We start from the raw sequence: 27,351 nt of genomic DNA, 5'->3' as shown, positions 1-27,351 counted from the left end.
TTACAGGAAGCTACAACATTAAATGTTATTTAAAAAAATATATACCAAACTGAAATAGATGGCAATCAGAATATGTGTGGAAAAGAATGCATTCACAGTTCAAATCACTTCATAATTGTATTGAATGGTGGTCCTCCATGAAGGTATTGTGTTTATCTTAATTAATCCTGTTTTAATCCTGTTTGTATGCATTGTGCATGAACAGCTGTGCTAAAAGTGAAAACCAAAAGAAAGGGTTTCATGAAAAGTTTTTATAGTATAACTGCAACCTTGGTACAAAGATTTATAAAATCAACTTAGCTTTTTCAGCTTTTAGTTTTCAACTCAAAATAATTCACCTATTCTAAAGTTAAAACTTTAAGCAAAATATACACCGATCAGCCATAACTTTTTGACCACCCCCTACAAAGCGTATCTCCCCCTTTTTCCGACAAAACAGCCCTGACCCATTAAAGCACAAACTCTACTGGAACTGGTTTGCTGTGGCATCTGGTACCAAGCTGTTAGTAGCAGATCTTTTAAGTTCTGTACTAGGGCCTCCATGGATCTGACTTGTTTTTTTAGCACATCCCACAGTTAATCGATTGGACTGAGATCTGGAGAATTTGTAAACACAGCAAATTAATTGTTGTATTCCTCAAACCATTTTTTGCAGTGTAGTAGGGTGCTTGATCTTGCTGAAAGAGGCCACTGCCATCAGGGAAAAATGTTTTTATGAAGGGGTGTACTTGGTCAGCAACAATGTTTAGATAGGTGGTACAAGTCAAAGTAACATCCAAAAGAAAGGCAGGACCCAAGGTTTTCCAGCAGGACATTACCAAAAGCCTCACACTACCTCTGCCAGCTTGTCTTCTTCCCATAGTTTACCCTTCCCCAATGCACACATACCCAGCCTCAACCTAAAATAAAAGGGAACATGATTCATGTTCATTCTTTCAATGCAAAAGAGAGAATACCGATGTGCCTCTAAGGCTGGGTTCACACCTATGCGAATTGGATGCAGGAGAATGTAACCGACTCTCTGTTGCGGAGGGCACTGCATAGTGCGTCTTTGACTCCGTTTCAGGGCCAAGTTCAGGCAAATATTCGGCCCTGATTCGTCACTGAAACGGAGAATTGAGAGGCACAGCATTCCTGTGTAAGCCTGCAGCCGGTTCCAGTGGAAACCGAGCCTAATGCCGCGTACACACGCTCGGAATTTCCAACAAAAAATGTTCGATGGGAGCTTTTGGTCGAAAATTCCGACCGTATGTAGGCCCCATTGGACATTTTATGTCCGAATTTCCGACAACAAAAATTTGAGAGCTGGTTCTCAAATTTTCCAACAACAAAATCCGTTCTCGGAAATTCTGACGCACAAAATTCAACGCATGCTCTGAATCAAGTACGAGACGGAAGCTGGTAAAACTAGCATTCATAATGGAGATAGCACATTCTTCACGCTGTAACGGATTGAAAAGCATTAGGCTGAAAAGCGTGAATCGTCTCTCACCAAACTTCTACTAACACGACTGGTATTGAACTTCCCTTTTCAAGTGCCATCGTACGTTTTGTATGTCACTGCGTTCTTGACGTTCGGAATTTCCGACAACATTTGTGTGACCGTGTATATGCAAGACAAGTTTGAGCCAACATCCGTCGGAGAAAAATCCATGGTTTTGTTGTCAGAATGTCCGATTGTCTGTACGTGGCACAAGTGTGGACTGTTATAAATGTATTTAGTTAAAAATGTAAATCCACTCACATGGTAAGGTCACAACAGGCATATTCCTTCATGTCTGGTAAAGTAGACTCGCCATGTTGATTAAACCACCGCCGCTCAGCTGGATCCAGAAGCCGGCTGTTCTGTAAAGGAGAACCAGAAAAGGGGCTGGACGGATGTTGAGCGTAGCGTCAAGCGCAGTGACATCATTGAATGTACCACAACACATTTCTGAGCATGCACAGGGTCTAAAACAGTGATGTCAATGATTGTGGCCATTTACATTAGTCACATGCAATCAGAGATAAACCATTGTTGGCAGCTTCCAATTTATCAATCTGTTGTGAGTGAACCCTAAATCCTTTCTTTTCTTGGTCCGTTCATGTGATCTTACAAATCCTTTTTCTCCAAGGCTAGGCGGTTCTAAATTCTGAAGAGAACAGGCATAATGATGTGGGCCCTATGGCTGCAGCATTTCTTTTGTCAGCCAAGAGTAGTTAAACAACACACTCCCAGGGAGCAGATTCTTGCCACCCTGTGCTCAAGAAGTGGGTCGAGTGATAATGGGTGTCCACTACAGAATTGCAGAGTGATAAGTCACTCGTTCTTCTCTCCTTCCTACCTTCCTTAGCTGATGTGCTTTAACCCTTCTTCCATTGCTCCTTGGTCCAGTTGTGATGCTCACGTGCCCATTGTAGCCGCTTTTGACAGTGGACATCGGTCAGCATGGGTTCCCAGACTGGTCTGCGGCTACGAAGTCCTACAAGCAACAGGTGTTCTGACACCTTTGTATTGGAACCAGCATTAATGTTTTCAGCAATTTGAGCTACAGTGGCTCTTCTATTGGATTGGACTAAACATGCTAGCCTTCGCTCCCCACATAGTATATAGAAGAAAACAACCTCACGCTAAGATAATTTATAACAGACTGCTACAGATAAAAATTCACTGAATACTGGAAAGTAGGCAAAAAAAAAATGAAAGAAAGTGCTGTCATTTAGACGATATCGGACTCAATAGTGAGCACAGTGATAGTCAAATACACGTAGTGAAACATCTTGCTCAAACTAGCAAATTATAACAGTAAGTAAAAACAAAAACATTAAACAAACGTGTCATCCACATAGAATGTGTCACTTAGTGTGCATATTGTTCATTACTCAAAATCTACTGTGCAATATATCGCAAAAACATCAATGTGATATATCAACATAAATGTCCAAAAAGTAATAAGAAATAAAAAATAAATTGTGTCCAAACGATTTAAAAAAAAGACAAACAGATGAGTAAAATTGCACTGTTCCTAGTTTTCCTTAATAATGACATCCAATAAAGCGCTTCTGTGTTCCACCAGTGGTCAAAAGTAGATGGCCTCTTACCAAATCTCCATGATCTCCAGATTATAAGAGATCATCAGCTGTATATCGGCACTGTGTGGAAGTGGAAAATTTGTTCAACCATAGACGTCTCAATCTCCACACCAGATCTGAGGACCTGTACACACGTCCGAGGAACTCGACGTGCCAAACACATCGAGTTCCTCGTCGAGTTCTGTGTTGAAGCCGCCGAGGATCTCGGCGAGCCAACTTTCCTCATTGAACAACGAGGAAATAGAGAACATGTTCTCTATTTGGCCCGACGAGTTCCTCGTCGGCTTCCTCGCTGAAAAGTGTACACACGATGGAGTTTCTCGGCAGAATCCAGCTCCGATCGAGTTTCTGACTGAATTCTGCCGAGAAACTCGGTCGTGTGTACGGGGCCTGAGTCATTATGAGTCTTGAGCCAGCTCACACAGGGTATCAAACTATGACTATAAAGCATCAATTCTTCCCCAAGCCACTCATGTCCGTAAGGCGGGGAACACATGTAAAAAATAAGCAGCGTGTGTCTATGATTGGAACCTGTAGTTTACCTAGCGGCTGTAGAGCAGAGACTCAGTTACTCTGTAGCCATTACAAACAGGAAATGTAGTTCGTAATGGCCACAGAGCAATCTCTAACAGGGCATAGGGTATAGAGACAGCTGTCTAATTAGGTATTTTCCCTCAATTTGCAGACATTTCAATTTCCATTGTTCTTTTCAGGCCAGCAAGTGATGGAAAATCTCCCTAATGGGACACATACAAGAAATAATAAAATGTGGTTTTAGATATACTTTTAGTAATAGTGTGTATAATTAGTATGAGCAGCAGATATCGGCCTCTACCTAGCTACTGCTTCCTCCCCAGCCATGCTTCCTCACTTTCATCTTTCTTATACTCTACCTTTACATTTTCATTTTCATTGAAATACACAAATCAAATATCAAAAGACTCCTTTTTCAAATAAGATGCTGGGATGAGTCTAGTAAAATTGACTTTTTCCTGTAACCTTTTTACTCTTAAATCTTAAAGAAATTCAGATTAAAAAGAAAACATATTTCCATAATAAAAATCTAAAGAGCAACTCCAGGGAACAAATAAACCAATAAATTAACAAATAAGCGAATAAAAGAGCCCATGGGGGAAATCTTAGTAGTAGCTCTAATGTAAAAACACAAATCTTAAACTGAAAAGAAAGCAAGCAGTTACTCGTATACATTGGCTCCCTACACCAGAGGAAAAGGAAATGTGAACCATTACCAGAGAGTTATTCCATCTAAAGTAGGGCTAGACAACCCTACAGAAACATATATAATAACAGTGGTATGTTTACAGGTTTAAAGGTCTCATGTCCTGGTAATCGCCATCATACTGGTAGCTCATAAATGTTAGATCATAAATTATGGGTTACTCCCCTATGTTCTAAATCATTATATAGTTCAGCATCCTAAATTCAAGCCTTGAGTTTGCTCATGCTTGAACAGTCATTGCTTTCCTAGGCTGAGAAAAATGAACTCTGCCATTACTGACCTCTCCTTCCCGAGAATCAGAATTGCCTAGATGTCATATTGATGTATTGGCTTCAATTTTTTTTAGAGACACTTGCCAAAACCATTTTGCACTTTGTCTGGCTTACTGGATGCAAATATTTTCTAGGTCCTTGACCCAGGCAGTCGGCGAGCAATTTAAAAGGTGATCTGCATAAGAAGGCACACTGTATTTCCTCAACATAGGCAAGCAACTAAATACAAAGATTAAATAAATATTTGGGGACACTTTGAGATTTCTAGTTCTGGGCAGTCTGTCTCATGATCCAGGCACCCATACCAGATGAAACAGCAAGGTCACTAAATTTCATTCTAGCAACACAATTTGCTCAACAAGACATGCCCAGCCTGCTGAATGACCAATGGAGCCTCAACTACCCAATAAATAGACATCCCTCTGCTCACTCTCCTTTTGTCATTATGTTTCCTGACAAGCTGTCAACATATTTTCTCCTAGTGCTTGCCTTTCATTTCCAGTTTTTCAAAGGTGTACGGGTACTTATACTAGTTACATTTATAATAGTAGGGCTCAGACTGAGCAAGGGATTGCTTCTTCATTGCTTATCTAATAGACTGGAGGATGGGCAGTTGTCACAGCATCTTACTTAACCTAGCCTTAACCTAACCTTAAAACGTATGTAAACCCATTTCATTAAATTTGAGCTGGGCACATATATCTGCAGTATTTTGTTATCTCTTTTCAAAGAGCTAAGTCCTGTAGCTCTGTCCTGACCCATTCCTCTGTTATCAGCCAGATAACTCCTGACAAATTCTCAGACACATCAGATAAAAGCAGCCTGACATTTCTGTCACTGGAAGTTACTGAAATAGATGAGCAGGGAGCTGGCCCTGTTACAAAACACCTGTGAGAGTCTCTGCCTATGAGGAAAGGGGGTTGGTGCCTTTCCTCCAATCAGCAATTTTAGCTATCTTGGCTGTATGCCCAGACACATTATGTTTGCATATAGCAATGAATTGTATTACTATATGCAAGCATTTTACTGAATTAAATCGATTAATTTGTTTTGTTTTGTTGTGATTGGCTGTGATTGGCCACAGCTGATCACATGGCACAGATGGGCCTTGATTGGCCCAGTCTGTACCATGTGATCACTGTGACCAATCACAGCTAGCAACACAATTATATACAATAGATGGCTTGAAAGGTAGCCATCCATTGTTTGCAACTGTCATATAAACTACTGTGATTGGCTACAGCAGTCACATGGTACTGGCAGTGGGCTGGTAAAGTGATCAGTCATCGGCTGTGTCTGGTGTTCAGTGACAGATCGTGCCGCTGTAAGGGGTGCAATCCTGATTGATGAGAGGTCGGCCCCTGCGTCATTCGTCCATAGGCCCGCGCGGGAATGGGTTAAAAGGAATCTAAGGTAAGACAACTAGAGAGGCCACTTTTGATTGCCTCCTTATGTAAATGCCAGTGGTCTGTTTTATTTTTTGAAGGGCCCATTTACACTTGCTTGGGCTTCAACAAAGCTTCAGACAGGCTTTGTTAAAACTATTTGAACACTAGTCAAAGCTCCTGTCACTAAATAAAATGGTTAGCTTACAGTCCTGTTTATACCTGCTTTTGCTTTGATTTGGCCTTGCTGTGGCTTCCCTTTAAAAATGATAACCCATGTAGCTTCAGTGGTCCTTCAAAGCGTCTTCAAAGCGCCCATAGCAGTCTATGGCAAAGCTTGCTTGCAGCCCCACTAAAGCCCCACCGAAGCCTCACCAAAGCCTCACGAAGCCCCACCGAAGCCCCATCGAAGCTCCACCAAACCCCCACCAAAGCCCCACCGAAGCCTCATCGAAGCCTCATTGAAAGACCAAGAAAAAGCAGGTGTAAACAGGACTGTAATATAACCATTTTATTTAACGACAGGAGCTTTGACTAGCATTCAGAGAGCTTTAACAAAGTGTGTCCGAAGCCATGTTTTGAAGCAAGTGTAAACTAGCCTTAAATCTGTCACAGTTTTAGCCACTAGCCCAGAACAAGAATACAGGTCAGAGAAAATCTATACTTCCTTCTATTAAAGTGTTACTGAACCCACAACAGTAAAATCAGTCTGTATAAGCAGTAAAGCATGCTTGTTATACTCACTGTGGAACCTAAGGAGTGATCCCCTGTATGGTGTAAAAAGGCTGTTTTATCCTGTCTTCTCTGATCCTCTCCTTCTTCAATTACCAATCCATCTGCTGATATTACAGAGCCTTGAAGGCACTCTGCACATGCTCAGTTTAGTGTGCATTTTTCTTTGGAGGGTGCATGTTATTAGTACTGGGCCAATCAGCACTGTCCAGCACTGTCCAGAGGGCCGGGGGTCATGCAGCCTCATAAGACTGTAAGAGGTAAATGAAAAATCTTCCTACATGCTTTAATCAGTTCTCACCAGTCACTGATAGCAGTCACACGACTGCTATATACTGCTGATGTGAAAATGTATTTAGCAGTTTAAATTTACAAAAATAATTGCATTTCCATCTTCTGTGTGCTGTGGAAAATAGAAAGAAAATATGGACAGCCGCACTTCAAAAAACCTTGATGGTTGTCTTTATTTAAAAAAGGAAAAATGCACTACAAGTTACAGCACACTACATGGGAGTAAAACAGCTGACGCGTTTCACACTATAAATTAGTGCTTAATCATAGCTATGATTAGGCACTAATTTATAATATAAAGACAACCATCAAGGTTCTTTGGAGTGCGGCTGTCCATATTTTCTTTTTCCATTTGTTGCCTTGTGCATTGCCAGCACCCTCGATCTCCTGAGACCATACTGATCATCCTAACACAATCCACCTGGAGCTGTAACTTTCTTTCTTTCTGTGTGCTGTGTAGGCATGTGCAAAAGGGAAATTTTTGTTTAGTTTCATTTCGTTTTAATTCGTTATTTAATTAATTTCGTTAAGTTAGATTTGTTACATGTGTTAAATTCGTTTTCGGGAATTCGTTCGTTTTCGACCGAATTTCGAAAAATCCGGTCGAATTCGAAAATATTTTCTAATTCCGATCGAATTTCGTCCGCGGGTTTTCGATTCGGAATCGAAAACGTTCGTTCGGATTCGGTAAATTCATTAATATTGCAATTCGGGAATTCGTATGCATCCGATTGTCCGAATAATGAAAAATTTGTCAGAATTTCGATTCGGAACGAAACAAAATGCACATGCCTAGTGCTGTGGGAAATCAAATATAGTGAATGCAGGGTCTTGGGTTTAGTAACACCTTAAGTGACTCTAAAGGTAAAAATAAAAACATTGCAGTACCTATAGGTCTTTTGTTTATGGGTTACCCCATCCACAAATGCAATAAAGGAATCCTTCTCCGCTGTCAGCATACACTGATCAGTGTATGCAGTCGATCAAAAACAATAAATAAAAAATGTCAGCAGTCTTGCTCGACAGAAGTTTTTTGGTAGATCAACCATCACAGATGGATTGAAACTTGGCTAAAAAAGACGACTTTCAATCCATCTATGGGCAACTTTAGGCCTTTAGATCAGATGAACCGCCAGGCAAGTAGTATTTCCAAAAAACAAGTGCAGCAAGGGCAGCTTACATATTTTCTCAGTACATATTTCCATGAACTGCAGTTCAGAAAAGAGATGTCAAGCACTGGCAGTCTGGCAAAGGTACCTGGATAACACGCCTGACTGAACTAAATTACAAATCATTTGGCAGGTAAGACAGTTTAGATATATGTATTTCAACTGTACTGTTTGCCTGGAATTAAGTTTTAAGGTGTTCTATGCCTCCAAATTCTTTGTGAAGGATTCCAAGTTTTATCAGTTTTTAACAGAGACTAGCAAGTCATAGTCAGGTACTAATAAAGTAACAGAAATCCTCTTGTGTTGTCCAAAAGGAAATGGACTCTCTTTGGGAAACAAGGAAAGGCAGATGGGAAGGACATACGGGGGGGGGGGGGTAATTTACGAAAGGCAAATCCACTTTGCACTACAAGTGCACGGCAAGTGCACTTGAAAGTGCACTTGGAAGTGCAGTCGCTGTAAATCTGAGGGGTAGATATGAAATGAGGGGAAGCTCTGCTGATTTTATCATCCAATCACGTGCAAGCTAAAATGCTGTTTTTTATTTTCCTTGCATGTCCCCCTCGGATTTACAGCGACTGCACTTCCAAATGCACTTTCAGTGCACTTTCAATTGCACTTGTAGTGCAAAGTAGATTTCCCTTTTGTAAATAACCCCCAAAATCTATTGGTTGAAAATTTACTTTTCCTGAGATGCAACCACAGCATTAGCTGTTAAAATGAGAATAAGATACATATAACCATTAACTTTTTCCAAGATAAATTTATGGATAAACTATGTCAGATGAGTAGAATGAAATTAATGTTCATTTAACATTAAGTTTACAAAAATAGATAATAGCTTTCTGTTAGGCTGAATAAGTGAGATCACCTTTTACCGCAAAATAAAAGCAATTCATTGTCCTGTGGCATAAAGCCTGTGTTACACTCACAAAGGCAATATCTGGCATAGATTCAGTTGAAAAGCAGGTTTAAACTAAACATGGGCACCAGGGAAGCATTACTCCATAAATTTTACAGCTGGCGTAAGATTTTTTTTAAGGGTAATTTAAATAAATCCCCAAGGAAGCAATGAGGAAAAAAAAATCTGGCTCCTAAAAGTGCCTGGCACATTTCAAAGTTCTGTTATTCTTTCCTAAAGTACGTTTGAATGCTTATGTTTATATAAATTAAGGCTTGTGTCTTAGGATATGTGGCAGAATACACAGTACAGGATATACAAAGTACACAAAGGTAAATTCCTGCAAGTTGGTGAGTATACACATTAAAGGACTGTTGATGTATAGTGGTACATACAAGGGTTTTGTTTATTGCTGTTCACTGTATTAGTAAAGGGGTTACTTTCATTACTGTTCTGAAGTTATTTTAAAGCAGAACTAAAGCCATCTATACTTGCCTCCTCTCCAGCAATGTGCCATCAGCAAGCTCCCTTGCCAGAACTGACGTCCGTGTCTTCTTCAGGGTTGGGGATCTTTGGCCATCTTGGCCAGACAAGGATCTCGTAACTTTTGTGCATGTGGGAGTTAATTCACTCTGGTATCGAAGCATGTTGAAAATTTACACTGAGCCGCATATGCACAGCTTGGTGTATGTTCAAAATAATTTACCTTTTAACGTGTCCATTGTCCATGTGTGAAGCCCACTCTCAACCCCTCCCTTTCTGGTACTTTCCCAGTAATTTTTGCTCCAATTCCACTGCAGTAAAGCCTAGTACACTTTATTAGAAAATCAAACAACAATATCCATATTCAGAGAGTCCATCCAATTTTCTGTTTGTTAATACACTGCTTTTCATAAGGCAATATGGACTGTTCAGACAAAAATTTCCAAAGGAACATGTTTGGAAAAAATTTCTCATCATTTATCATATTTTGTTTAATCAGTACAGTATTCATCCTATAAAAATTAAATAATCAAGTAAGCGCATGAAAAAAATTAATACAACCACAGACAAGACATATACTACTAGCTATACACGTGAGAATTCTAGAACAAAAAGGGGAAGCGGGTATAACGGTCACCACCGTTTACGACCTTCCATCACATCCAACACAGCTTATCGACACTCCAACCAACAGGACCCGATCCATCCCATTTTCCCAGAATCAAGACGAGACACGCAGCTCTGTACTTGTTCCAAAATGAATGAATGCTTTAATGGTTTCTTCTCAGCTTTTTATGCAGTACAAGCATGTGACAGAAATTACAGGAACAATCAGACTGTCCACCCCCACCCTGGGGGGGGCTTCAATCACATTCTTTGAGCTAATTACTAAACATTCTAGACATGTCGACGCCGGCCTATAATTATCATGATCTAATCACTGCACATTCCTTCATTAACCAAACTCAAACAAAACACCATCACACAATGATCTCTTCTCAATCCACATCTTACACAGACTTTCTGTCTCCGACAAACAGGTAGTCGCACCTGATCATCAATGGGCTATTAACAGTGTTATCACACAATGGAAAGGTCTTAGGAGAAGACCTGAATTAACACCTCTACAGCCTTACACAATGGTTAATGGAATATCTTAGGAGTCTATGCAATTAACACCTTTCAAAAGAATGTGTCCCCACATTGAATAGCCAACAACTTGTGATATCTCAAGACATCCTGCAAACATGAATTATTATTAATGTCCCATCTCATGTAATACATGAATTATGATTCACTTGCCACCCCATCTCCTGGCTCAATCTGTGCCCAAAAGTCACTCCTGTTACAGCGGGGAAGACAGTTTTTTTCTGGTACCGTCAAAATCAGTACAACCAGATAGAATCAAAAAACCTTTATTCCATATATAGGAAATCTAAAAAAATAAGAGATTTAAATTGAAGATTTTAAAAGTAACTCATTACAATAGCTTAACTATGATGCCCTGTACACACGATCGGTTCGTCTGATGAAAACGAACCGATGGATTTTTTTCATCAGATATCCGATGAAGCTGACTTTCATCAGTCTTGCCTACACACCATCAGTTAAAAATCCGATCGTGTCCAACGCGGTGACGTAAAACACAACGATGTGCAGAGAAAAATTAAGTTCAATGCTTCCGAGCATGCGTTGACTTGATTCTGAGCATGCGATGGATTTCCCCACAGGCAATCGTTTTTTTATATCGTTTTTTTAACAATGGAAAAAAAACGATAGGGCCCACACACGATTGGTTTGTCCAATGAAAACGGTCCATCGGTCCGTTTTCATCAGACGAACCGATCGTGTGTACAGGGCATAACTCTGATGTTTTACCCATACTCATAAATATGACACATATGCAGGTAGGGTGTACAGTTAGCAAATACTCAACATGTTTCATGGGTTAACCTTCCTCAGGAGTTCAAATGGGAAAAAATCAATACTATAACATAAAAATGTAATTAAGGTAATATGATCTATTTAAAAATGGTATATAATGCTAGGTAATCTCTAAGCAGCTGCGGTAGTCACTCAGATACTCATAGCTGATTCATAGGTCGTTTCGATGTACATAGGAAGTTGTCCTCTGTCATTCAAGAATTTTTGTACCATCTTAGACATTCTTATTTTCAACATGGGACAAGGATGGTGAAAAATGTGAACAACCGTGTGTCCAACTAATAGTGTGTACTAGGCCTAACCACCAAAATTCATAGCATCATCTGGATTTTTTTCTTAGTGGGAATGGTGACATCACCCACTTGATGCATCTTGCAAACCCTGTAGTTGTGGGTAAGGCACCCGGCAGTGTAGCCTTTTGGCTTCACGCTGGGAACCCTACTGTGCATGTGAAAGGCCCGCTCCTCTCTCCTACTGGCCCGGCGGCCAGGGGAAGGGAGGAGGAGGTCACGGGCCACGGCCTCCTGGAAGTGGAAAGGATACCTGTCTTTGACAGGTATCCTATCCTCCCTTTCCCCGAAAGGTGCCAATTGTGACACCAGAGGGTTGGAGGAATCTGAGGAATCTGATGAGCGGAAGTTCCAATTTTGGGTGGAATTACACTTTAACTCTAATATTTAAACCTTCTATTGAAAAACTATACATGTGATTGCAAAGGTAAAACCTACACTTGCCACCTATTCTAATATTACTGATACTGCTACAAAAAGGGAAAGCCCAAACAGAGCATATTCATCATTAAAAGACAAGTGAATAAAGTAATATTATGTGCCAACAAGAATAGAAAGTCAATAGTGCAGAATCTTTTAGAGCCTTGTCACATGGTCACTTTAATTATGGTGTAATGTATATACCCATCTGACATTACCCAAAGGGCGGCCCTATATTCAAACCGTTTGATGGTATAATATGGAGTTTAGTTATACAATATAAATCATGTATCATTTGTCCCTTTTCTGCAGCATCATAATTACTTGTGGCTTAAATCCTTATTATGACAATTAGTAATTATGATACACAGTAATTTTCTTGTTTTCTGCTATGTGATAGACAATTTAAACCACGTGAGCTAATTAACCACAAACAGTATTTATTATATAAAATGCCACATGCACCTTGGCATATAATTTTAGCATATACATGAATGAAGCCTTCAATAATGCTTGTAGTGTCAAATATTCATTCAGATAATCATTGAAATATATAAAAGGCCAGTAAATTGCAGTTTTCCTTATCATTACTACAAAAGACCTTAAAAAAAAGATGATAACATCAACGATTATACATTTTTACTTGATTTTTAGATTTTCAAGCTCAATAAAAAAAAAAAATAGATATTTCTTTTTTGAAGGATTGAAAGTTACCATTTTCTAATGCAGAATGAAAAAAAAAAAAAAAAAAAAACGCAATGCTGCCAAGTCGCTTACTTGCTGTAGAAACATAATTAAAAGCTGGCTTAAGATTGCAGTACATTTAATTGCCTAGTCTCCTAATATTACAGGTTTTCAGATAATCAGACACAATTCCCAATGGGAAGATAATAGTTGACATTAAAAAGGGAGCTAGGTTATTGTTGAGTTATTGCACATGAGACCCTGTTATCATTTCTTTTTCACCTGGAATAGCTTGTTGGTAATGTTAATCCTTCCTTCTAGCTCTGTCCTATCTTTGGGAGGTATGCACCAAAATGGCTGATAGTGTAGTCTGTATGCAATGACATGAAAGTACATTTTCATTATTAAAAGATAACGTGAATAATGTTAAACAGACAGGCTTACACATGCTTTGCATGGAAATCCCTATGTCCTCTGTTCATTCACAATGCTTAAGATTATTGTTTTTTATTAATACCATTAGGATCTGGTAGAGTGACCAACCTGTTTCTATCATTTATACTTTTGGATAATTTTTTACTCCGGTTCCACAAATTTGATTTCATTATCAAGTGAACCTATGTTTTGCCTTTTTTTACTTACTTTGCCATCATTGTACCATTTGTCTATTTTGATGGAGAAGATCTGTGTTAAGCCTCGTACACACGGTCGGACTTTTTGCCAACAAACGTCAAAATGAGCATAACAGACAAACTTTTCGGCAACAAAAGTGTGTTCAGAAATCCATCGGACTTTTGTCCAAAGTACAAACACACATGCCCAGAACCAATGTTAAAATCAACCAACAATAGCAGAAGTTGACCAAAGGGTGGCGGTACAGAGCAGAAAAGACCAGAAAGACCACGTGGTGTTGGGAATGTTTTGGGAAAGTTTGCAGAAAAGTCCTGCTGTGTGTATGCTATGGGTGTGCCCGGCCAACTCCCTTCGGACAAAAATCCACGGAAAAGTTTGTTTGAAGTCCGATCGTGTGTACGAGGCTTAAGCTCCAAGTCAATCTGGAGCTCTGACAAACCTTAGGGCTCTCTTCTTTCCTACACGTAACAGCACTGGGGCCTGATGACTGACTGCTCAGGAAACTAGTGTGCATCATTACTTATATCTGAAAGTCCCAGTTATTTCTCTTTATCCCTGCAGGCAAACAGAGTAGTGGTGACAAGAAGGGCAGGTGAGTATAAACAGCTGGAGAATGTCTTGATTTTGTGGATGGAGGAATCTGTTAGCTCTTTGGCTGAAAACAAATAAACAACTAACAATGTATGACCAGCTTTAGTGATACAACCAAGTCTGGCTCTTAGCCTAAAAACCGAATACAGCCACCACAAATAAGGACTGGTACACTGCAATATATTACATTTTTGCTTGTAGGCATACAGTAGATACAGTATAGTAAAGTATAAGTAAAGGCAAAAAGTGATGTTTAAAGTCATTTTGGACACACATAGTAGGGTTAACAGATATGGGGGAGACCAGGTAACAGTTTAGCTGGATGAGGAAGCTTGAATGTGAACTGAATACTGATAGCGGAATATATAAGTTAAGGGGTATATAGGGGATTTTAAATGAAAGTTGTATTTAAGTTATATATTAAAGGATAATAATGAATAAATGATATAATGTTTACTTGTGGAAATTTTGAAATATAAGAATACACAGAGGGGAAGAAATGAGTGCACTGATTGTGTAATGGTTTAATTTATATATATTTATGTTAGATGTTGTGACTAAATGTTGATTGTATGTATAAAAGGAAAACTTTTTCAATAAAGAATACTTGATCAAAGACAAATATTTTATGTTTTACATTTTTTGGACAAAGTGGAGAGAGATTAGAATGCTTGCCATTTTATTTTTATTTTTTTTGCAGTTGAAGCTTCTATTAAGAAGGTTAATCCTCTCTAGTTAGCCTGTTTACCATTGTCATTAAAAGTGAAAGTAATAGAAAATCACAAGTTTTGGGCTGTACCCAGAAAAGTAATAGAGAGGAAATCTTCCAATAGGTAAATAAGTTATGGTGGTCTGGGTGTCCCCAAGGAATTCCCTCAATTGCAAGGATTTCTTTTCACTTCCTGTGTGGCTATGAGACAGGAAGTGAAGCACAGGGGTTTTAACCCTCCCTTGCTCTATCCAAAATGAAAAAACAAAGTTTGTCTATAGTTTTAATTTTAAAATTAAATCACCACCATGTCCAAAACCCATATATGTAGATCAGTGCAGTTCCTTGTCTCCTCATTAGCAATAAGTAGGAGGTGTTTACTTAGTTTGCCCTAATGCTCTAAGTCTGGGTTCACACTGAGGAACAGAGCAGCTCAAAGCAGGAGTCCGGTGCGTCCCCATTCACCATTGCATGTCTAATTTCAGTAATGGACCAGAAAATGCACAGGACTCCTGTGCAATTTTCACTGGAGCAACTCCGGAGATGTGCGAACTGGCTCCATAGAGAGCCGATCTTAACCACTTCCCGACCGCCGTATGTATATGTACGTCCACAGAATGGCACGTACAGGCAGATGGGCGTACAGGTACGTCCCCGCCTTTCCGCGTGTCGGGGGTGCGATCGGGACCCCCCCCGCTACATGCGGCGGTCGCATACCCGCGGGGAGCGATCCGGGACGACGGCGCGGCTATTCGTTTATAGCCGCTCCGTCGCGATCGCTCCCCGGAGCTAAAGAACGGGGAGAGCCGTATGTAAACACGGCTTCCCCGTGCTTCACTGTGGCGGCTGCATCGATCGTGTGATAGCTTTTATAGGGAGACTCGATCGATGACGTCAGTCCTACAGCCACACCCCCCTACAGTTGTAAACACACACTAGGTGAACACTAACTCCTACAGCGCCCCCTGTGGTTAACTCTCAAACTGCAACTGTCATTTTCACAATAAACAATGCAATTTAAATGCATTTTTTGCTGTGAAAATGACAATGGTCCCGAAAATGTGTCAAAATTGTTAGAAGTGTCCGCCATAATGTCGCAGTCATGAAAAAAATCGCTGATCGCCGCCATTAGTAGTAAAAAAATAATAATAATAAAAATGCAATAAAACTATCCCCTATATTGTAAACGCTATAAATTTTGCGCAAACCAATCGATAAACGCTTATTGTGATTTTTTTTACCAAAAATAGGTAGAAGAATATGTATTGCCCTAAACTGAGGAAAAAAAAAATGTATATATGTTTTTGGGGGATATTTATTATAGCAAAAAGTAAAAAATATTGAATTTTTTTCAAAATTGTCGCTCTATTTTTGTTTATAGCGCAAAAAATAAAAACCGCAGAGGTGATCAAATACCACCAAAAGAAAGCTCTATTTGTGGGGAAAAAAGGACGCCAATTTTGTTTGGGAGCCACGTCGCACGACCGTGCAATTGTCTGTTAAAGCGACGCAGTGCCGAATCGCAAAACCTGGCCTGGGCATTTAGCTGCCTAAAGGTCCGGGGCTTAAGTGGTTAAAGGGGTTGTAAAGACAAAAATATTTTCCACTTAAATTAAAGTCTGACAGTAGCTGATAAAGTAAAAAGTAATGTTTTGCATTATAACTAGTTTGATACCTGTTTAAATCAAGCTGTTTTATTCACCTCCAGCACTCCTGAATCATTATTCTCACTGACTTCCTGGTTTGCGGTGCGCATTCATTCTTGCTACATCACGGCCTAATGGGAACTACAGTTCCCATTAGGCTTAGCCTCCATGCCTGTGAGGAATAAGAGAGCATCTTCACGCAGGGCTGTTGTCATAGGGAGGGGGTGAGCACATTCTGCTTTCCACCATGCAAAACAGCTCAGATGCTGGTGGAAAGCAAGAAGAGGAGTGACAGGAATGGCATTTTCAAACCTGGATTACTGTATTTTGAAGGTCAAAAGGAAAAACAAGGTAAGTGATATTTAAATACTCTAGCTTACAGCAATCAATTGATCTAATAAAAAACAAACCTTTAGTGTTTCTTTAATTTCCTGACATGCAAATTGGATGCAGGGAGATCCACATCCAATTCTTACTGGTGTGAACTCAGCCTTAAAGCGGTGGTTCACCCTGCAGAACAACATTTTAGCATACAATTCGGCATTGTAGCGCGAGCTACAGTATGCCGGTCTTAATTTTTTTATCGCCATACTCACAGTGTAATCGTACATAGTAGATTCTGACTCCCTGCGGGGAATGGGCGTTCCTTTCAAGAGGGAGGGTGATTGACGGCCGGCTCTGGCACGTCACGCTCCCCGAAGACAGCCGGAGTAGGTCTCGGCTCTTCACGGCGCCTGCGCACAGACTATGCGCAGGCGCCGTGAAGAGCCAAGCCTATTTCGGCTATTTCCGGAGAAGCGTGACGTGCCAGAGCCGGCCGTCAATCACCTTCCGTCTGGATTGGAACGCCCATTCCCCGTGGGCAGTCGGAATCTACTATGTACGATTACACTGTGAGTACGGCGATAAAAAAATTAAGACCGGCATACTGTAGCTCGCGCTACAATGCCGAATTTTAGGCTAGAAGAAAAATTTTTTTTTTTTTTTATTTTATAGGGTGAACCCCTGCTTTAAGAGAACCCTTGTTTAATAACTCAGAGCCATTAAATATCTAGCATATTTTCTAATGTATATACAACAATGAGTCATAGTCATATACAAGACACAATAGTCTATTAAAGTGTAGCTAAAAGTAAATTTCTATTTGTTTTTGAATCATTGTCAGTTTTTTTTTTGCTGTCTGTGTACTCATTAGAGACATTTACTCTCTCTATTTATCTTGGTAACCACTATTACCAGAACAGAGAGTAAGGGGAAATTCTAAGTTTTGAGTAGTCACCAGAACAGGAGCAGAGGGTACATTTTCCAGTGGGAACATTTGTACTGGTGAAAACCTTCCGACTTTTGTTGAATTGGGCAAATATTTCGAATGGGATCCTGATGAAAAAAATACCCCCCCCCCCCAAAAAAAAAGTTGAGGCTTTACGTATACTTTAAGTATACCACCTCAAATTATTTCACACAAACGTATGGCTGGAGAGATGCTCAAGGCAGGAAGAATGGTGCAAAGCTGGCCATAGATGAATTGAAATTAGGCTGGTTCAGCAAGAACCAACTGATTTTGGATCCATTTGTGGTTGCCCCCATTCGACAGATATCGATCATTGTTTGGGTGAAAAGCAATCACTGCATAACTGTGTACAAAGCAGATTTGTCTTGATACGATCTTATTGCAGGTCAGAAGTGGGCTGTAGAGGCATCCTTGGTGCCTTAGTTTTGTATATGCTTGCACTCGTTCATAAGTTCCCTATGCATTAAGTCACCTCACTAACCAGATGCAGTGAAGTCAGTGACTATAACCTTGATCAATAATGTTAAAACATTCATTTTGCTATAATTATTAATATTATGTTTGGGTAATTCAGCTTGAATGCCAGCACACGCCACTACATGGAGCCTTTCCAACACGCACTGAGCATTAGAAATAGATGGTGGATGAAAAGAGACCTGAGGGTCTGATTTTTTCCACAGAAACAAAGACCTTGTCTTTTTTTGTAATAAATAAGTTATTTCCTGAGGCAGAATGAATGACAAATTGCATTCAGATACAAACCCCTTTGTGGTGTGTGCCTCTTTGCGTAAGCAAATTAAGAATTAATATGTATACAAATGCAATGTTCACATTTTTATCATTGTACACCACTGATCAATCCATTAATAATGTATATGACATGAACTTAATATATGAATACATTCCCGTAATGTTCCGCTATATAAAAGTTCCCTTATTTGCCATTGTCTTGTATTCTTTTATTGTGTTTGTTGCTGAAATTTCTATGCAAATATACACGCCTAAGCTATTATGCTCTCAATGAAAGCTGATTTTTTTATTGTCTAATTCGTTAAATGACACTTGGTGAGGCTCTAACACGAGCTCAAAATGAAATTTAAATAAAGATTTAAATATCAAAATGATAGAGTACTGTTAATCCTTTTTTAAGGAAGGTATAAATTGTTAATCAGTCTCTAGGCAGTATTGTTTAATACCAAGTTTAATAAAAATGCTGCCTAAAGCACTAAGACAGTTGGGATCCTAAGTTGGAAAGTTGGTAGCCCAATCAAGATTTGTGTTGCCTCGGGCAACTGAGCAACCACTTTGAAATATGTTCAATTTTTGAATACCTTCTAAATTATAAAGTATATTATTAATGCAAAAGAAGAGGTGTGAAAAAAGTTAGATCAGCATTTTCAGAAAAAAAAAAATGGGTGAAAAGAAGAGAAAAGAGTTTAGGGAATATTTAAGCAAAGGACACCACTTTGATGCTGATGTGCATCAGTGATACTGAATTTCTAATCAAAAGAAACCCTGCACTTCATCAGTGCCTGGATAGCCTTGAAGAGACATGGAAAAAAAAATCTTTTTGATGTGTTCGGTATCATGGGTTATTTTAAAATATATTCTGACCCATAATATCAAAGTCTGCTACTGTACATTTTAGTTCATATATCTGTCCTTTGCTCATTTCTTAAGACAATAAAGCTCATTTAAATTCAAGTACAAATACAGTATGCTTTCCTCTGCTACTTTTCTGCATGCCGTTTTAGGAAAACAGACTGTGATTTAAACAGTGGAGTGAATAAAATGGAATGTAAGCCTGGTGGGTAGCAATCTTAATCAAACAAATGAAAAGGCCTTCTATGGAAGGCAACGAGTGGGGTCTGGTTTCCACTTTTAGTTTATATTATTCTAAATTACATACTGTTTAAACTTAAGTTATATGTCGTCTGTTTCTGTAACCTCTTCATTTCACTGCTTGACTACAATAAGCAGATATATTTAGTTGCCTGGTTTCAAAGGGCCTTCTGGAGATCTTCAGGCATGGTCTCCTGCCAAAACGTAACTTTTGTTTAGGTGGAACTCTTGGTGGTTTCTGTTTGAATAGTGCTTTACAAATCTGAATCTGTCATAACACATACTTTCTCCAAAATAAACTAGTAGAAATCGTGTGATTAGATTTTACTGAGCATTAGCAGGGATTATCTGAACTTCATCGTTTAGATCTTTAAAACTTAATTTGCATTTGCAAAGGCGACGGGCGACATGCCGAGCACACACAGGAATCAGACAGCAAACATTCCATGAGATGCATCTTATTTGGAGATGATTGAAGCTGTTCATGAGTTAACTGTGCTCTCTGTTCAACTCTGCCTGCAGTCTTAGAACATTAGAAGTCTTCAATTTGGTACATATAGGGGACATACATATATAAATATATAAAAATACATGCACACCCTTGGACAATAGAGTACTACTGCCATGGTAGCTGAATCAGTGTCTTATACAGTATATGCCATTGTTCAAAATCTCTTGGATTGGAACGGTGGCTCTTGGCTCGACCACGCGGACCCCCCTTATGGTTCTAGTACTCTCTTTTTTCTCCATTCTATGTTCTTATAGTTATCGTTATAAATTTATTTTTTCGTTTTTCTCTCTTATTTGCTATTTTACTATTATGATTTTGAACCTCCCTTTGTATTGTTAATAACTATATGCTTCACAGAGGACAATATATATGTCAGTAGTTACTAATAACTACATAAAACCTCTAAACTTAATAATCTTAATGTCATTAGTGACTAAATAGTATATCATACTTTGTCCACAAATATTTACTTTGTATATTTACATATTGGAATAAGAATATTTGAGCTTCTCTATTTTCGATGTACAGGCATACCCCACTTTTAAGTACACAATGGAGTTTATTTACTAATGTTGGAAAGCGCAAAATGAGGCTCACTTCTGAAAAAAAAAATCAATGAGCTCCCAGGTTTTATTACCAAAGCGTAATTGAACAAGCTGGGGTTAGAAGCTCATTGGTTTCTATGCAGAAGTGAGCCTGATTTTGTGCTTTCCAGCTTTAGTAAATAAACCCCATTGTGTACTTAGAAGTGGGGTATGCCTGTATTTAATGTATTCCCTGTAATGTGTATTACACCTTTGTACTCAATAAAATATTTTTGACAAGTAAAAAAAAATACATGCACACATAAATAAATGCTGGATATGAAACACAAATATCACCAATTATTATTTTCTTCAAAAAAAAGAAGTGCAGTAATTGGGACTTATGTTATATATGGTCTTTTGTAAGACCCTGATTGTGTTGCACCTGTGATCCTTGCTAAAGTGTGCTGCTCATCTTCTTTATATATATATATATATATATATATATATATATATATATATATAAATATATATATATATATATATATATATATATATATATTATATTATCCTATATAACCTTATATATTATAAAGCTTTTTGGCTATACTTCTATGGATCACAGGAGTACATTTTAAGCCCCCGTACACATGACCTGCCAGGAAAACTGCGTGGAGAGCTTTCTGCCGGGAAAACCAGACATGTGTATGCTTCCTCGCAGTTTTCCGACAGGAAAACTGCCGGGAATCCCGGCGGAAAAATAGAGAACCTGCTCTCTATTTTCTCGCCGGGATTCCCGGCAGTTTTTCTATGGGGAAACACTGCGAGGGAGCATACACACGACCGGGATTCCCGGCCAAAGCTCTCCCGCAGTTTTCCCAACGGGAAACCCGGCCGTGTGTACATGGGGAAACTTACCGAGCAGGTTCTAGGGTTTCCAGTCGGGATTCCCAGCGGACTTTATCCCGCCGGGAATCCCGGTAGTGTGTACAGGGCTTAATTCTGCACTCCTGTGACTCACAGAGCCAGTCCAGACTCTGAAAAGATCTCGACCATATGGTTGGCATCTACCCAGATGTTTGCACCAGCAGTGCTGAGAGCTTAAGCCTGCAGCTGCTGCACCCTTCACAGCCCGGCATCCTGTGAGCGCTGGTGGGGCAGAGCAGAGAGCCACTGACTGACAGTCATCACTCTCTGCAGGCTGAATACTGAGAACTGAGAAGTCAACAGTGTTTGATTGCTCATTTCGTGGTCTGGAGGCGGCGGGGAACAGATGCAGCATTGGACCGATTTTGCATCCACCTGGGTAAGTAAAATTTATTTTCACAAATCCCATACTGTTTCTTGAAATTCTGAGGGCATTATGCAAAGCCCAAATTTGCATCAATTAACAGCACACCAGGATTCAATGCCATATCCAGCTATTTAAAGGGCAAGCAAGTTTCAGTTCTTCCGTGTGTGCTCCAAAGATAAATTGTCACTTTACTTTTTACTGTTAGAGGATCTGGCCACCATAAATTAATGTAGCAGGATCCAAAGATCCAACACCTTGCAGAATTTAGTTCTGCAAAGGTTCCCAGCACATATATTTATCACACATACTTTACATTATTTTAATATCACATCCATGTCTCCATGACATATTATTTCTTCAGCAGCTCAACAAACCCTGTTTTGCAACCATTTTTTTTTTCAATTTTTGCACAAGTCTCTGTTATCATACCACATTGCTTTCTCTGACACTCCCTTACAAAGTTCTCTAACAGACCACCTACTGGTGGTAATAATATGATCTCTGGCTTCGCTCCCTTCTCCCTGTCCACATCCTGTTCTATGCTCCTCCATCCATACTATAACTTCTGAAATTTCTCCTGAACATACCGGCCATTGTCAAACGATTTGACACTCCTCTCATGCATATACTGGCTAATGTCATACTGTCCCCACTCCTTTATTTTCCCTAGATGGTGTATAGCATACAGGTGTATGCAAAAAATAGAACTTTTTTTTTGCATACACCCATACAGTACATGCTACTCATGTTTAAGATAGCACCCCAAGTACTGCTGAGGTACATGAGTACAGCAGTGCCTAGCCATTCATGTCTATGGGAGGCTGTACTCTGAACCTGGGCTTCCCTTGGGGGGAAAGATGTGGGCATTTACATTGAGCCAACCATGTGCAGGGAGTCAGGGAATTATTATGAGCACCCCTGAAAACCCTTTACAACCTTGATTTAATACATGGTAAGACACATGCACTAAAAAAATATATATATATATAGCGGAGATGTGACCCTGTGTCATGGTTTATATTGGCAGGTTACTCCTGATTTTGGTAGACTTGCTAATTGCATACCTGTGGGCTGGCTTCATAATCCTTCCAGGAAGAGAGTTTAGGGCTCCCACTTGGAGACAGCTCCACCCAAGGAGACAGGAAGTCTCACTGAGGAGTCAGAAGGACTTCGCCCTATAGACACAAGTCTGTGTGTGAGTGTCAGGAGGGCACCCATGTTCTTTAGAGAGACTACAGGTGGCAGTTTGAACCCTGCGTTAGCTATTAGTGAGCTATGGCCTAGGTGTGAGGCCTGAAGCAGCTTTATCGTCTGTAAGTAAGCCAGGAGGCTGAATAACCATGATGCAATAATGGTGGAACTCCCTGCAAAGGAAATTTGTTTGTTTTGATTTTTTTGCTTCCTTTAAAAAAAAAGGGGGGCTGCCATGCCCTAAAAACACAGTCTGGAGTGGCATATTTCTGGAAAACTGCATGCACCACTTGAACCTAATCACCCTGATATCTTACTATATATATATATATATATATATATATATATATATATATATATATATATATATATATATATATATATATATATATATATATACATACATATATCATACAGATATATACATATATATATATATATATATATATATATATATATATATTGATATATATATATATATATATATATATATATATATATATTGATATCTATATATTTATATATATAGATATCTATATATTTATAGATACAGATATATAGATAGATAGATATCTTTACGCATACACACACAGGTTGCAGTGAAAGAAAAGCTCCTTTACATTACTTTTCTATAACTACACACGGAGGAGGTGCCTGCATAGAATACCGAAATGGCAAAGAAAGGTCAGCAGGTCTTGGACAATAAAATTAAATGCACTTGTTGTTAGGTTGAACAATTGTTAAGGTAGCAAACAAAGGTCAAACAAAGTTCAGAAATATGTCAGGAAGCAGAGCTGAACCTCTTAGATTAATGATCAGAAACTATGAATCTCAGTTTTTATAGTAAAGCAAATGTGCAATGCTGGGGATGTTGATGGAGGTTTCGACTTAAAAAAAAAAAGATTTGTGCTTTGTGCCTGCAGTTTGTGCTTCAAAGCTGAACACTGAATATCTAAAAATCCCTTCCTTGCATTGGGTAAGCACCCACACTGCAAGGGTTAATTGCTTGTTTATGCTTAAGGGACCATAAGAAGCAGTTTTACTTACCTGATCCTCTGATCCTCAGTCTCCTCTGCCAGACCAGTCCTTTATCCCTTGCGTCTGAAGGGCTAAGGTCCTTTGACATCATCAAGACTAATGCATGGAACATAGCCCAGAGCGACGAGGAGCACCTTTTTATAAGATAAATAACATTTCATTTCTCTAAATAGGCCAATTGACACTGGCAGTGAGGGTTCAACCCCACTGCAAGGGAGGACATTTTAGTTCAGTTTAAAAATATTTTTCTCTTTTAATTATTCTGTATCCATTATAAATGCATCTGGAGCACCGCTACTTAAGAAAGATGACTCATACTGCACACTGGCTTGACCACTTCACGCCCTGCCTATAGCAAAATGGCAGCAGCGGTGGTTTAGTTATCCTGACTGGACGTCATATGATGTCCAGCAGGATAACAGCCGCAGCAAGCCCGTGGGGGTGCGCATTGCGGCGATTGGTGGTGTGGTGTGTCAGTCTGATGGTGGACACATCGGACAATTTTGACACATTTTTGGGACCATTGTCATTTTCACAGAGAAAAGTGCTATAAAAATGCACTGATTACTGTGAAAATGAAAATTGCAGTTTAGGAGTTAACCACTAGGGGGCGCTGAAGGGGTTAAGTGTGACCTCATATGTGTTTCTATGTGTTTCTAACTGTAGGGGGGCAGGGATGGACGTGTGACGTCAGTGATCGTCTTTCCCTATATCAGGGAACAGACGATCTCTGACATTGCCACAATGAAGAACGGGGAAGGTGTGTTTACACACACCTCGCCCCGTTCTTCAGCTCCTGAGACCGATCGCGGGACACCGGGCGCAGTCACGGTCACAGAGCTTCGCTCGTGACCCCGCGGCTGGGCTCTGTGCTTGTGCCCTTCTGCCGATGTATATCGGCGTGAAGGGGTTCTTAAGTGGTTAACCACTTCAATGCAGGGCACTTTCCCCCCTTCCTGCCCAGAAAAATGTTCACTTTTCAGTGCTGTCACAATTTGAATGACATATACACGGTCATTCAACAGTGTACCCATACTACATTTTTATCATTTTCTTCCCACAAATAGAGCTTTCTTTTGGTGGTGTTTGATCACCACTGAGGTTTTGATTTTTTCCTAAACAATCTAAAAAAATATTTTCTTTGTTTCTGTTATAAAATGTAGTTTTCTCCTTCAGTAATGGGCACTGATGAGGCTGCACTAATGGGCACTGATGAGGTGACACTGATAAGGTGGCACTGATGAGAAGGCACTAAACTGTGGAATTGATGTGCACTGATGAGGAGGCACTAAACTGTAGAATTGATGTGCACTGATAGGTGGCACTGATATGCAGCACTGATGCGTACCATTAGGCTACACTGATATGCAGCACTGATGGGCACTAATAGGTGGCACTGATAGATGGCACTGGATAGGCAGCACTGATGAGCACGCTACTGACAGGAATTACTGATTGGCATCTGAAGGGCACTCACAGGCATTACTGATAGGGCACATTTTTGGGCACTGATTGGCACTTTAATGGCCACTGACAGGCATTATTGATGGGGCACAGGCTAGCAGCTGATGGGCACTGATTGGCAACTGATGGGCACCTCTCATGGTGGTTGCGCTGATGATCAATGTGATGATTATCAGAGCAGATCAGCTCTCCCTGTCAGCATGAACCTGAGGAAAGCCATTTACCGGCACTTCCTGGATCACGCTGTGATAGGTCACATCTGATTACGTGGTTAGGAGCCTCCTTCAAAGGCTCCTTACCATGATCAGAGATGCTGTGTGTCAGAGTGACACACAGCACCACCGATCGCTGCGTTGCATGCCCGTTATGTTATCCTGAAAGACGTCTAATGACGTCCAGTTAGGCTAACAGAGCCACCGCCCAGCCATCATTCTGCTATAGGCCAGGCAGGAAGTGGGTAATTATTTTTCTGAAAACAGTAGAATGATGGGCTTTACCAAAAGGCTCTAATTGTGTTTCGTCTGTCCACAGCACATTCTCCCAAGAGGATTTTGGCTTCCTCCTGTAAGTTTTGGCAAACTCCAATCAGGCTTTTTTATGTTTCTGTGTCAGCAGTGTGATCCTCCTGGGTTTCCTACCAAAGTGTCCCTTTTCATTCAGATGGCGACATACAGTGTGAGCTGACACAGGTGTACCCTGTGCATGAAGGTCAGCCTAAATTTGTGTGGAAGTTGATCGAGGTTCTTTATCCACCATTCAAACAATCCTTTGATCAATTTTTCTTTCATCCATGTCCATGGAGATTAGCTATAGTGCTATAGGCTGTAAACTTCTTGACAATGTTACGCACAGTGGACAGGAATATTAGGATCTCTGGAGATGGACTTGTAATCTTGCGATTGTCCATGCTTTTCCACAATTTTTGTTCTCAAATCCTTAGACCATTTTAACTAGTTGCCGGCGTGATTTCTATATTGTCAGCACCTGTTAATTGATACAGGTGAGTTTAAATACAAATTACAGGAGCATCACAAAATTGGAGTGCAATCACTCTAGAGCACAGAGCGGCTCACAGCAGGTGGCAGTGCGTCTCCATTCACCGGTTCAGGTTCGATTTCAGCCTGAATTTTTGGCTGAATTCAGACCTGAAACAGACCAAAAAACGCACAGGGCTCCTGTGCAATTCACACCGGAGCCACTCCAGAGATGGGTGAACCAGCTCCATAGAGAGCCAGTCACACTCTCCTGCCATGCAAATTGGATGCGACAAAGCTGCATCCAATTCTCAATAGTGTGAACCCAGCTTTACAATTTTGAGAAGGTGCCAATAATTTTGTCCATTTTTGGAGTTTTGCGTGGAATGTGTCAGATTTGGCATAATGGGCCAAATTCCCAAAAACGTAGCCTAACTTAACTTTCAGCAGTTAAGTTACACAGGCGTTAAATTTCTACCTAAGTGCCCGATCTTCAAAGCACTTACCTAGAAATTACACGCCGTGTAACTTAAGTGCCTCCGTCGCAAGGCGGTCCTCCTCTCCGGGGGGCGATTACAATTTAAATGAGGCGCGCTCCCGCGCCGGCCGTACTGCGCATGCGTGTGACGTAATTTTCCCGACGTGCAGCGCGCGAACGTAATTTACGCCGGGCTTTGTGGATTGCGACGGGACAATAAAGTTGCGACGGGTGAAAAAAAAAATACGCGCCGGGGAAAAAAAATAAAATAAAAAAAAATTG

General features: G+C 40.0%; 1 protein-coding gene across 2 annotated transcripts in view; it reads right to left on the bottom strand.

Annotated features, from left to right (window-relative positions):
- LOC120940617 (cadherin-6-like) overlaps positions 1 to 27,351 on the bottom strand; it is a 516,101-nt gene that overhangs the window by 425,899 nt on the left and 62,851 nt on the right. The window contains exon 2 of one of the 2 annotated variants that reach the window (XM_040353572.1): positions 1,745 to 1,845. The exons of the other annotated variant lie outside the window; for it this stretch is intronic. The gene's annotated coding sequence lies outside the window, so the exon portion shown is untranslated. The remainder of the gene's footprint in view (positions 1 to 1,744; positions 1,846 to 27,351) is intronic. 2 annotated transcript variants of the gene reach the window in all.

Source organism: Rana temporaria, chromosome 5 (genome assembly GCF_905171775.1).
Source record: "Rana temporaria chromosome 5, aRanTem1.1, whole genome shotgun sequence".
NCBI classification, from domain to species: Eukaryota; Metazoa; Chordata; class Amphibia; order Anura; family Ranidae; genus Rana; species Rana temporaria.
This window is presented reverse-complemented; position numbering and strand designations above follow the sequence as displayed.